The sequence below is a fragment of the Anabas testudineus genome, chromosome 18 (assembly GCF_900324465.2).
Source record: "Anabas testudineus chromosome 18, fAnaTes1.2, whole genome shotgun sequence".
NCBI lineage: Eukaryota > Metazoa > Chordata > Actinopteri > Anabantiformes > Anabantidae > Anabas > Anabas testudineus.
In genome coordinates, this window is record NC_046627.1 from 5,024,172 (window position 1) to 5,036,986 (window position 12,815).

At 43.1% G+C, this 12,815-nt stretch overlaps 1 protein-coding gene across 1 annotated transcript in view; it reads left to right on the forward strand.

Moving 5' to 3' along the window:
• Positions 1-12,815, forward strand: part of LOC113155588 (NACHT, LRR and PYD domains-containing protein 12-like) — a 246,698-nt gene that overhangs the window by 137,088 nt on the left and 96,795 nt on the right. The window lies entirely within an intron of this gene.

Here is a 12,815-nt window from a genome sequence, read left to right on the forward strand (position 1 = left end):
CTCTCCTCTGTCGTCTGTCTCTCTCTCTCCTCTCTGTCGTCTGTATCTCTCCTCTCTGTCGTCTGTATCTCTCCTCTCTGTCATCTCTATCTCTCCTCTCTGTCGTCTGTCTCTCTCCTCTCTGTCGTCTGTATCTCTCTCCTCTCTGTCGTCTGTCTCTCTCCTCTCTGTCGTCTGTATCTCTCTCCTCTGTCGTCTGTCTCTCTCTCTCCTCTCTGTCGTCTGTATCTCTCCTCTCTGTCGTCTGTCTCTCTCCTCTCTGTCGTCTGTCTCTCTCCTCTCTGTCGTCTGTCTCTCTCCTCTCTGTCGTCTGTCTCTCTCCTCTCTGTCGTCTGTCTCTCTCCTCTGTCGTCTGTCTCTCTCTCTCCTCTCTGTCGTCTGTCTCTCTCCTCTCTGTCGTCTGTATCTCTCTCCTCTCTGTCGTCTGTCTCTCTCCTCTCTGTCGTCTGTATCTCTCTCCTCTGTCGTCTGTCTCTCTCTCTCCTCTCTGTCGTCTGTATCTCTCCTCTCTGTCGTCTGTCTCTCTCCTCTCTGTCGTCTGTCTCTCTCCTCTCTGTCGTCTGTCTCTCTCCTCTCTGTCGTCTGTCTCTCTCCTCTCTGTCGTCTGTCTCTCTCCTCTCTGTCGTCTGTCTCTCTCCTCTCTGTCGTCTGTCTCTCTCCTCTCTGTCGTCTGTATCTCTCTCCTCTGTCGTCTGTCTCTCTCTCTCCTCTCTGTCGTCTGTATCTCTCCTCTCTGTCGTCTGTATCTCTCCTCTCTGTCATCTCTATCTCTCCTCTCTGTCGTCTGTCTCTCTCCTCTCTGTCGTCTGTATCTCTCTCCTCTCTGTCGTCTGTCTCTCTCCTCTCTGTCGTCTGTATCTCTCTCCTCTGTCGTCTGTCTCTCTCTCTCCTCTCTGTCGTCTGTATCTCTCCTCTCTGTCGTCTGTATCTCTCCTCTCTGTCATCTCTATCTCTCCTCTCTGTCGTCTGTCTCTCTCCTCTCTGTCGTCTGTATCTCTCTCCTCTCTGTCGTCTGTATCTCTCCTCTCTGTCGTCTGTATCTCTCCTCTCTGTTGTCTGTATCTCTCCTCTCTGTCGTCTGTCTCTCTCTCCTCTCTGTCGTCTCTATCTCTCCTCTCTGTCGTCTGTATCTCTCTCCTCTCTGTCGTCTGTATCTCTCCTCTCTGTCGTCTGTATCTCTCCTCTCTGTCTCTCTGTTATCACCGTCTTTGTTTAATATTTTTTTTCTAACCTCGAACTTTCTCTACTGTTGAGTCACTAATTTTACCGCCTGTGATCCACAGAATCGATTGGCTAAGTGAAGTCACGTGGGATGGCTTAACTCGCATCCAATTGGCCAATGCCTCTTCGCCTCCACTAAATATCTACCGTAACGATCGCAATAGCCGCGTTGGTTAAAATTAAGGTGTCCCGCTAGATTTGGAATCAAAACGTTCGGTTTGGTCTGTAGCTCCGGGTTGTTTTTGGGGGACTCCTCCGCCCACCCTCAGATGCAGTCTGGAGGATGAACTGAGTGCTCCGTGTCTTGATTGCTGCTGCAACTTTCCAGATTGTGTCTCAACCATTGTTGCTGTGGTACCATTCCTGGGACCCGTAACATGTTCAGTTTCTTGTGTGTTTTATCAACTTAGAAATATTCTGACTAATTTTGCATTAAATACAAATAGGAGTATGTGATGTTGGGCTGTACAAAAAACAAACAGCACCAAGTCTCGTGTTGTTTTGTGTGTCTGCAGACTGTCAGGCTGTCTGATCACAGAGGAAGGCATTGCTTCTCTGGCCTCAGCTCTGAGCTCCAACCCCTCCTATCTGAGAGAGCTGGACCTGAGCTACAATCATCCAGGAGACGCAGGAGTGAACCTGCTGTCTGCCGGACTGGAGGATCCACACTGGACACTGGACACTCTGAGGTATGGAGAGGCCTACTGCAGCAACAGGGAATGTCTGATGGAGGAGAAAGTAGGGATGTTAATAATTAATGACTCTGTTTGTTTAGGGTAATAAAACAAACACACCTCTTTGCCATGAAAGGAAAAAAAATGTGTTAGCATCAGTTTGTGTCTCACTGTGTAGTCATGTTGATGAAAACTGCAGCAGAAAGTAGTTTTGTGCTGGAAACATTTCCTCTCAGCTGATGACAAATCTTCACTGAAGCACTTTACATTCAGCAAAGAAAAGAGGGGAGCTCCTGTAATTCTGACTTCAGTGTCTCATTCTGACTTTGTGAACAAATCTCCTCATGATGAAATCAGGTGTTACATTAGATTCTCTGAAGTGAGCATGAAATTCAGCTTTACTGCCACTACCAGTGTTGCCAGGAGAGAAACCAGCAACCAGGTCTATGAGAACAAGTCCAAAAGAAGCGACTGGGCTCTAAAAGACATCAGAAAAAGTCCAACACAGGTAGAGTTATCCACCTTATAGGTAGAATTTTTATCCACAGAATGACAATGAATGAATATCAGAGGATTGAATCAGGTCACAGCATCATGTCTCTGTCTCCTCAAATAGTGATGATTGAAGCATCTTCACCTTTCTGAGATCCTGATGTTGTCATGATGAGATCTTGTGTCATATATAGGAGACAGTAAATCAGAACTAGAACATGTTCATTTCAACATTACAATCTGTCAAAGAGGAAAAACTCCTTGTTGTTCCCAGTTGAAGAATTAGTTTGTGATTGAATGTTTTTCTCCTCAAACTCCTGTTTTCACTTTCTGTCTCTGGCTGCTCTAACAAATCTGACATCAAATCAGATGAAGCCAAAGTCTGTGTGTAATGATCAATATCCAGTAGCTGTAGGTGAACTAGACTTCCTCTGAACACAGGACAACATCTGAAGCTCAGCTGAGATCAGTCCACAGACATTAGAGAGAGGAAAACACACACACAGAGTCCATGTATGTGGAGTTGAGCCTCTTGGACTTTGCTCTCCAGTTTCCTGCTTCCTGTGGTGTCACATTAGTTTGTCTGGTGACAGAGTGAGACTGAAAGCAGGTGTCTGACACCAAAACTGCTGTGAACTAGAGAATTGAAATCTTTCCTCCATGTCACCTCCCTGCTCCGTAGAATTCCAAGATAAGGACTCCAATTCCTTAGTTGTTTGCTGAATGTCCATCCCTACATACAAGCCTCCATTAGAACAGAACCAGAACACGCTGTGTGTATGAGAGCCATGTAATGTCCATGTGTGCATGCTGAAAGAGAATGTGCTGCTCTGACCCCCCTCCTCCTTTCAGGGTGGAGCCTGGTGGAGTCCGATGGTTGAGACCAGGTCTGAGGAAGTGTAAGTGTGTTTTTAATGAGACTGATGAAAACAAAGCAGCAACATTCAACCATCTTCAAACTGTCACATCACTCATTCAAATCCCTGATGTCATGAGTCCTCATCAAACTGATGATAGATTAATAACTGCAGCTGGATTGTGTCTTGTTCTCTCCATCAGATTTCTGTCAACTCACCATCGACACAAACACAGTGAACAGAAAACTACGACTGTCTGACAACAACAGGAAGGTGACATATGTGGGGGTGGATCAGTCATATCCTGATCATCCAGACAGATTTGACCGGTGTCTTCAGCTGCTGTGTAGTAATGGTCTGACTGGTCGCTGTTACTGGGAGGTCGAGTGGAATAGAGAAGTTTATGTATCAGTGAGTTACAGAGGAATCAGAAGGAGAGGAGACAGTAAAGACTGTTTGTTTGGATTGAACGATCAGTCCTGGAGTCTGAGATGCTCTGATGGCCGTTACTCTGTTCTTCACAATAACAGATTTACATTGATCTCCTCCTCTGTCTCTCACAGAGTATCAGTGTATGTGGACTGTCCTGCTGGGACTCTGTCCTTCTACAGAGTCTCCTCTGACAAACTGATCCACCTCCACACCTTCAACACCACATTCACTGAACCTCTTCATCCTGGGTTTAGGCTCTGGTTTGGTTCCTCAGTGTCTCTGTGTTAAGTGTAGTACTGAGAGTGTCGTCCTGTCAGAGAAACGTTGTCTCTGTTGAACAGATAGTTCAGTCTGTACATGTCTTTCTCTTTCACTCACACACACGTTTTCAGATTCATGGATTCAATCAGTTTCCTCTTGAACCAGTTCTAAATGATTCCTTGTAAACTTGTTCCTCTTCCAGTCCTTTAAAGATGAAGCTCAGATTATTCCAGGATCCAGATGTTGAGGACTTGTTCTGAAGTCTTGTTCTGTCTTTTCTCTCTGTCTCTTTTTGATCCACTGACATTATTAGACATCAGTGCTGCTGTTCATAGTGACGTCAGCACAAATGACCCAACAAGACCAAAGATTCAAGTCAAACACATCCATGAATTTCATGAAGGAAAGTTTCCTGACTTTTGTTCTCCAATCCTCTTTATTTGGAGTTAAATGAGTCCAACTGAAGTCAGATCTCCTGAAATGGTGACGATTTGAAGTGACTTGACAGAAGTTGAAGTTGTACTTTTCAGAATAAAAGCTTTGTCAGCTAAGTAACTAGTTGCATTTACTCAAGTACTGTGTTAAGTACAGTTCTGAGGTATTTGTACTTTACTGGAGTATGTCTTCTTCACTACATTTATTTTACAGGATTAGTTACTAGTTACTTTTCACATTGTAAAAAAACTAATAAACAGCTGAGTTTTTTTTTCATTTTAATAATAAATGTTTCTCAAAATATCACTTTACTAGAGTATAAATAGTTAAAGGGTACTTCTACTTGTACTGAAGTATTTTCCTATACAAATACTTTTCCCTTTGCTCAGTTCTTGACTTTGTGTACTGTAAACACCTGGTTCTTATCCTGTGTTACTACAAACTGAGCAGAAGACCAGTTCACAGTATTTGTACCTTTTGATTTCTAGTGTGTGTCTAGTGTGATTCTACTTGTTAGAGTTTGATCTCGTGTTCGCAGCACAACTTGTTCCATTAAACATTTTCTGTATCTCAGTGACTCGTGAAGCTGTTTCCTGAATGATCCACACACAAACACTCACAGTGATGGAGACAGAGTTTCATGCACTTCATCAGTGAACTGATGTTTTAATGTTTTACATGTTAAATCAAAGGAACTGAATCTGTTAAACAAAGACGCAGTGAGCTGAGAGCAGCATTAAAAAGCCTGTTGAGGAGCACAACCAACAGAAAACAAGCATGTGTATTATTACACAACACAAACTGGTCAATTCAAATGATTTGTACCATTGAACCTGAGGATGGGTCTGAATGTTCTCATGTAGCTCTGAGAGGAATCAGAACAGTGGACACAAACAAACCAAACTTTATTCTAAATACTCTGAATTACAAAGAATCATGTGTTTGTCAGTAAAGAACAAGTCAAATAATCATTTCATGTTGTAAATGTGATATTGTTCATGATTCAAATAGAAATATATCATAACCAGCAACGTACTAAAACCTTGGTGAGATGGTGTCAGACTAACTTTCCTGTGAACTAATGAGGGGGGAGTGTTTTTGAAAGTAAAACCTACAGCTCAGTTTCACACAGTCAAGAAAGTGACTGAGTAAAAACCAAAGTGGAAATAAATTCCAATCAAACGTCAGTCAACACGTGGTCTAAATGTAAAATGTCTTCCAGAGCAGCCACAGTAGAGATGCTCCCTCCATCCCAACACTGGCTGGTAGAACTGGAGATGATCTCCTTCGTCTGTGATCGGGACTGTCAGTGCTGTGGTTTCCTCAGCAGAGACAATTCAACATTTTCTATGAGCAGTTGGAACAAGGCAGAGAAATGAGAACAAATCAAATACTGAAGTCCAGATGAAAAGAAACAGCTGAATGAGAACACCAGCACCTGTGTGGTGTGTTCACTGACGTAAGTCCAGGTCTAGATAGAAACCATTTCATCAAGATGGAGTCGTTCTTCACTCGGACTGACCCAGTGGAGCTGCTCAGTAACCAGCAGGTGTACTGGTTGTACTGGGCAGATTGTGAAGCGGCTGTTCAGTAAAAACTAATCTGGAACATTAAGATCAAATGTGAGGATCCACTGTGTAGGTGCACATCATCACTCTGCAGGACAGTGGGACGTTTTTATTGGCTTCACTCAAATGTGCAGCTAATCTGGAGACACACAAACATCCCGTGACCTTCAACAGGTCAGTCATTAGCTTTAAGACGTTTGACACTAGAAACCAGAGTCCACAGTCTCTGTTGAAGACTTTAGTCATGTTGAGGGGAATGGTTCAGTGTAAGAAGGAGCTGGGTTTGAATCCACAGGTCGGCCGGGTGCCTTTCTGTGTGGAGGTTAGATGTTCTTCCTGTGTTTGAGCGGCTTTTCTCCAGGTTCTCCGGCTTCCTCCCACAGTCCAAACACATGTATGTAGGTTAATGGACTCTAAACTGTCCCTGAATGTTTGTCTGTCTCTGTATGTCAGCCCTGTGATAGACTGGACACCTGTCCAGGTGGACCCTGCCTCTGACCTAATGACAGCTGAGATAGAATCCAGCACTGCTGAGACCCTTCAGAGGACAACCGAGGACAGGATAATGGAGGGAGAATGGGTGGCTCAGTGGAGACACTGGTTGGACACTGAGGTTTCACTGTAGGTGGAAATGTGGAGAAAGTTTGAGGTTGAATAAGCTGTTGGACTCTGAGCTTCAGTCCCTCACCTGACAAATTTCAGAGTGTTGCATCGGGAAATGTGTCCAGTGTAAAAACCTGAGTCACATCAACGTTGTTGTTGAACCAACATGATGCTGAAATGTGGAGAAAGGTCGATGTTGATGTCCAGATAAAGTCTGTGTAATCTATAGTTGAGCCAAAGTTAGTATCTCCTCTTTGAATTCCAGGTTTGGTTTTGTGAGTAAAAACATATAAATCATCTGATCATAGTGAGTCGTAGTATCAGACAAACACAGGACTGTAGAGGTCTGGACTCTGTTGGTGTTTTTCTTGAAGGAGCCAGTGTCACAGCAGTGATTTATTTGATCTCTGGTCCATATTGATTTATTCTGAGAGTTTAGCCCGTGTTCTGCAGTAGATCCCCGCTGGCTGTGTCCACAGAGAGTGGGTTCACCCTCAGCAGCAAGTATCACTGAACTCAGAGAGATGGAGACAGTTAGTTAACAGAGGATAGAACCAGCACTGCTGAGGCTGATGGAGACCAACTAGATCTGGGATTACTGCTGGGATGGAGCTGCTGATTGGGACTGTAGCCGTATCTGTGCTGCAGTTGTTGTGGTTCTGATGGTCCACATGATCTCATTCTGGTTCAAACTCTATGAATCACTCAGCAGAGATATAGACAGAAAGGTGGTGTACAGTAACCTGTACAGTACACCGCCTTTCATCCAGGGACAGCTGGGACTGTGGGAACAGAGTGCTGAGAGCTGGTTAGCTTGGTTAACTAGCTGGATCCATTTCTCTGGTGGTAGAATGAGGCTGTGTAGCCACAGACAGGTCCTAGTGGTTCTGCTGAGAGCTGATCCCTGTCTGCCACAACGTTCAAACACCTGGGGTCGTATTCACAAAGCTCCATAATCCTCTAGTGATCGTTTCTCCTGGTGATGAAATTCTAAGAAAATGATTTTTATTTGTACTAAACTATGAGAACAACATGAACCAGAGCAGCAGTGCTGACATGTCTCTGTTAGAACCTTCTATCAGCAGTGATCAGACAAACTACTGCAGAACTTCCACAGCTTCATACTGTGACCAACATGTTCCTCATTTATTTCACTGGACGTTCAGACCACACAGAGCAGACTTCACCAACGTTACTGAGAGAACTGATGAGACACAAACGGCATCATCACAGCATCAGAAGATGAAGATATGTTGGTCAGAACCAACAGAACCTCTTTGATTTGAAGACGACCCAGTTTCCATGTGAATCAATGTGCTACTGAAACAGACTGGTCAGTGATCAGTATCAGCTTCGAATATATTCTGTGAAGAGAATTCTTTACATCCAGCTGCATTAAGACTTAAACCGAGTCTGAACATCAGAGGAAGTCTTTGATTTTCACTGCTCACTGTCATCAAGGACACATTTGGTTCAATCTTCTTTCTATATTGTGACGAGTGTATTTGAAGGTAAAGACCTCCGTTTTAGGGAAGTCTGGGTCTCTCTGCTCAGACTGCTGCCCCCGCGACCCCGCCCCGGATAATGGATGGATATACACCTGTGTGTCCTCAGATCCCTACAGGCCTGAGTCAGACAGAAACCAGATCACCATCAGAGCCTCAGGACTGATCCTGGGTCTGATCTTATCTCTGGCTGGATTAATCGACTGCAGGAAGAAGGTCAAAGGTCAGAGCAGGACACAGTCTGGACCCAGTTTGTGTATATGCTACTTTTGATCAGGGTTTAAACTGGACTCCAGGTTCATCAATCTAATGCTGCGTGGGAACGTATCTCACCCGGACTTTCTCCTGCTGTGTTCTGCATGTGTGAACCCACAAGTCCACACGATGTCTGGACCTGATCCTCCAGAGTCAGTCCGGAGTGCATATGTGGAAACGTCTTAACAGTAGTTCTCTCACTAGTCCTTCTACAACCAGTTTGCTGCTTCACTAAAACAACAAATACTGTGTGTTGATGCATTTGGGACCAGTTCAGTCCAGTTTTAGTGATGACTGTTGACCCCTGTCCTTGTTGTGGACCAGGACATATTCTGGTTCCCACTAACTGAGACCTGATCCTGGACCTGGACAGTCAGTGCTGCCACCTGCTGGACTCTGCTGGTCTGAACCTGATCCAGGATTCTGGTTTAGTTCCACACCAGATCTCTGCAGTAACACAGAACCAGTTTTTATCCACTACTACAAATGTGAAACAAGCTGACAATAAATATTTGATCCTTTTTAAAGGTCGAGTTTCTCTGGTGTCAGAGTCACATGTTCAACACATCTGAACTACACTTGTACTTTTCTTCTGGATCGTAACTAAGTACTTTTACTCCAGTAATGTACTTCATACTTGGTGGTTGTGTGTATTTTTACTGCACTACATTGATAATATGATCCAGTTTTACACTGAAACATTTCAAACTAGCTCCACCTCAACTACTGACAAGGTGAAAGTTCTACTATCTATACCACTATCTTTAAAGGTTGTAATGTCTGTTAGCTTTAGCTGCAGAGTCTGCTGCCTCCACCCAGTGTAACCGTATCTTATTATCACCTCCTCTTGTTGGGATCTTCCCATAAAATGATAAATCAATACTTTTTTCATCATGATGCCTGTTGTTTGACTTTCACTGTCGTCACACATACTGTATCAACACAACAGTGTTTTATTATTATTAAAAGTCGTGGGAGCAGCTGGTGTAAAAGTCCTGTAAACTGCTCCTTCACCACCGTCCACAACAAACTTTAACTAGGTTTCATTTCTCAGTGTTACTGAAGCTTCATTCAGTCACAAAATAAGTTAAATCTTTATAAAATCCAACAAACATGTTAGTTTCATGATCATAGTAGAATGAACAAGTATAAAATAGTGTTTTAATCCAGACCCACAGACACAGAGACAGTTTTTTCAGGGACTTATGGAGCTCTGTTAATTATGTTTATTAGATGTTTGACTAAATATGTGAGATCCAGTGTAACAGATAATAATTATTTATCATGTACAGTCACTGTGTTATAAGAAATACGGTAACAAGTCATAAACCTACGACACTGATACCGTATCTACATTCACACTGTAGAGTGGGGACGAGGCAGAACAGGAAACTGCAGGTTGGACTTTTGATCCTGGTTCAGGGTTCAGAACAGAACATGACTGACGCAGCACCAACCACAGAGTACTGCAGCCACACCACAGCTAGAAACACTGACGCTCTGAAGTACGACTTCTGTACTGTGGGTTTTCCTCTCACTGGTTCAGGGAAAATTAAGTTTGGTCTAAAGTTCAATGAGGAAGATCTTTTACACTCACTCTCTGCTGGAACTCCAACTAAATCTATTCCATCATTTCTGCTTTCCAATAACTTTTTATTGACGCTCTGCTGATCTCTCCTCATTGAACTGAAGCTGAGACTAGAAGGATTTCCTGTTGTAGTGTGATGTGCTGCTGATTTCCAGGGTCAAACTGTTCCTGTGTTTTGAGTTAAATGGTCAAATTTCAGATGTGTCTTCTCAGGAAATGCTGATTTAAAGGGTTAATACACACAAAAAGGTGCTTTAGTGGCTCTGAGGTTCTGACTGTTAATTTCAACAGTGTGTTTGTGTGATTGGAGTCAAAGTCCAGGTTTATTCTTTCAGTTTATGACTTTTTACTGCTTCTCTTTCAGTCTCCCAGTGCATGCTGGGAGTGGAGGACGCTCAGAGTGTCTGCGTTTCAGGGTGAGTATGTTTTCTGTCTCTTTCTGTTGTTGGTTCTCTCTCCTGTGTGGAAACCTGTAGTCTGACTGTCAGACAGATGCTCAGTTATCAAAGTGTTCAGTCTGAATCTAGAAACAACAACGGTGTCGTCGTTTAGTCTGAACACTGTCGATAAAGTCGGTGTCGTTGTTGAACCAGGTGATTCAGGAAACCTTTGTCCAGGTGGAACCGCTGGTTAATCTGGACAAAGGTGGTTTAGTCCAAAGTCCCTCAGTTTATTAGAGAGAACTCTGAGACACAGACAGTGAATGATTTCTATGGAGCTGTGAACACAGAAATGAAACCAGTGTTCATCAGAAAAACACTGATGTGAACAATAGCCGAGGTTTCTACAGATTGCATATTTCTCTTCAATTAATTTTAAATACAAACAAAACAAGATTATATATAGAATATAAAGTATTACATACTAAACACCTCAAGTAATTAGTACATTAGTACTTGCACTCTTACTTGAGTACACAGTCTGTGTACTTGTATTTTAATTTCTGAACAGGAATATCAGAGTTTTCATGAATTCAGATAAAGAGAATTGATCCAGTATCAGCAGTGTGACCCCCCACCTCCTCACAAATCTCTATTTAACCCTTGATATAATAAAAGCTGCAGTAACTTTCAAAGTTCTTCTTTCACATCACTTCACTGTTTCTGTTCAGTAAAGAAGAAACACGTATTTGAGCTCACGTCTCTTACTGAACGTCGTCATGCTGCGTTTCACACATGTGGGAACTTGAATGTGGGATTTCATGTTGTTACTGAACTAAGGGCCTGAGTTCCAGGTTTGTACAAGGAAAATCATCTCTGCTGCTGCACTGTAGCTGTTGCTGCTGTGGTTTCCCAAAGTAGCTTTTCATATGTGTCAATCAGATTGATCATAATGAAAAGAATCTCACAGCTCCATAGAAATCATTCACTGTCTGGTCTCAGAGTTCTCTCTAATAAACTGAGGGACTTTTGGACTAACCACTTTGATTAACCACAGTTCCACCTGGACAAAGGTTCCTGAATCACTGGTTCAACAACGACACCGACTTATCGACAGTGTTCAGACTAAACGACGACACTTTGTTGTTTCTAGATTCAGACTGAACACTTTGATAACTGAGCATCTGTCTGACAGTCAGACTACAGGTTTCCACACAGGAGAGAGAACCAACAACTTTAAGGAGATTGTATTTATACTGAAGAGATTTTATTCTGGTTTAATGTAACTTAGAAAAATCAGTTAGTTTAATTAGTTGAAACTCTTACCTTCTATCAACAGATTGTTCGTCTTTAAAGACCATAGGAGGCTCCATTGACAAGTCACTCTTCATGGAGACCCAGCTGGGTTCAGGAGAGTCCTGGTCTCTGCTGCTTCACCTTAGACAAATCAACAAGTGACAAATGAAAAGTAGTTTGAAGCTGAAAACAGATGAACTGTGAGCAGACTGTCAGCAGCTGAAATGTTGGAAGCAGATAGAGAATCAGTAAGAAGACAGTGGATGAGGAACGTTCTCCTGTCATCAACAGGAATCTGATGAAAGATGCTGTTTGATCTTAGTGGATGAGTTGATTAATCAGTGGTTGGACCTCTTTGTTCACTAAGACAGTTCATAGTTCATCATTAGTTCTCTAAGATCTTACTGAGGAGCTGAGTGACAGATGTGACAGGAGTGTGAATAATGATGGAGCAGTGATTGTTGGTGCTGAGCTCTGACATGGAGAAGAGTCATGGACAGTTAGAGATCCTCATCTCACCTCTGAGCTGGTCTGGCTCTCATGGTCCTCATATCGACGGTTTTTAGTGGGAGGGACTCCCTCTTCTTGTCCTCACACGGATCCATGCTGCTGAATCCACATCCAAATCAGCTCACACACACTTTCTACCTTCATGTGGAGAGGAAACACAAATCATTGATGTGCAGTGAAAACTGAAATCCTCCTTTCCATCATTTCTCCTGGACAAAGATCGCTGCTCCTCCACTGATGGCTCTTCTTTCCCTTTCATATCAGTGTCACTTGAAGCAGTCAGACAGCAGTGGGAGGCAGAGGAAGTGCCATCAGTGTCTCTACTTCTACTATCAGTCCACTAGATGGAGGCATGAGCTGCAGCCCAGAACACACAGGATGATGGACCAACATTTACACTCACTCAGTCATTTGGACTGCCGCTGATAACTTCACTAACTTTCCACCACAAAACAACATTTAGAGATAAACACAGAAAAATAATCAGATCCTCTGTGTTATCTGAGAAAATCATGGAGATACTTTAAAAACTGCATGTACAGTAAACTTCCTCTGTGCCTCAGCTCAAATCAAAGTCTAAATAGAGTTTCTACAAACAGACTTACTACACTGTAGGTCTGGAAATGACTGAGAATCAGCAGTTTGCTGTATAACAATCTACTCTAATGATTCCTGTACACATGAGCTGTGTCTGCAGAGGGGGGTGGGGGGGTTCATTTATGTGAGTCCTGAACAGAA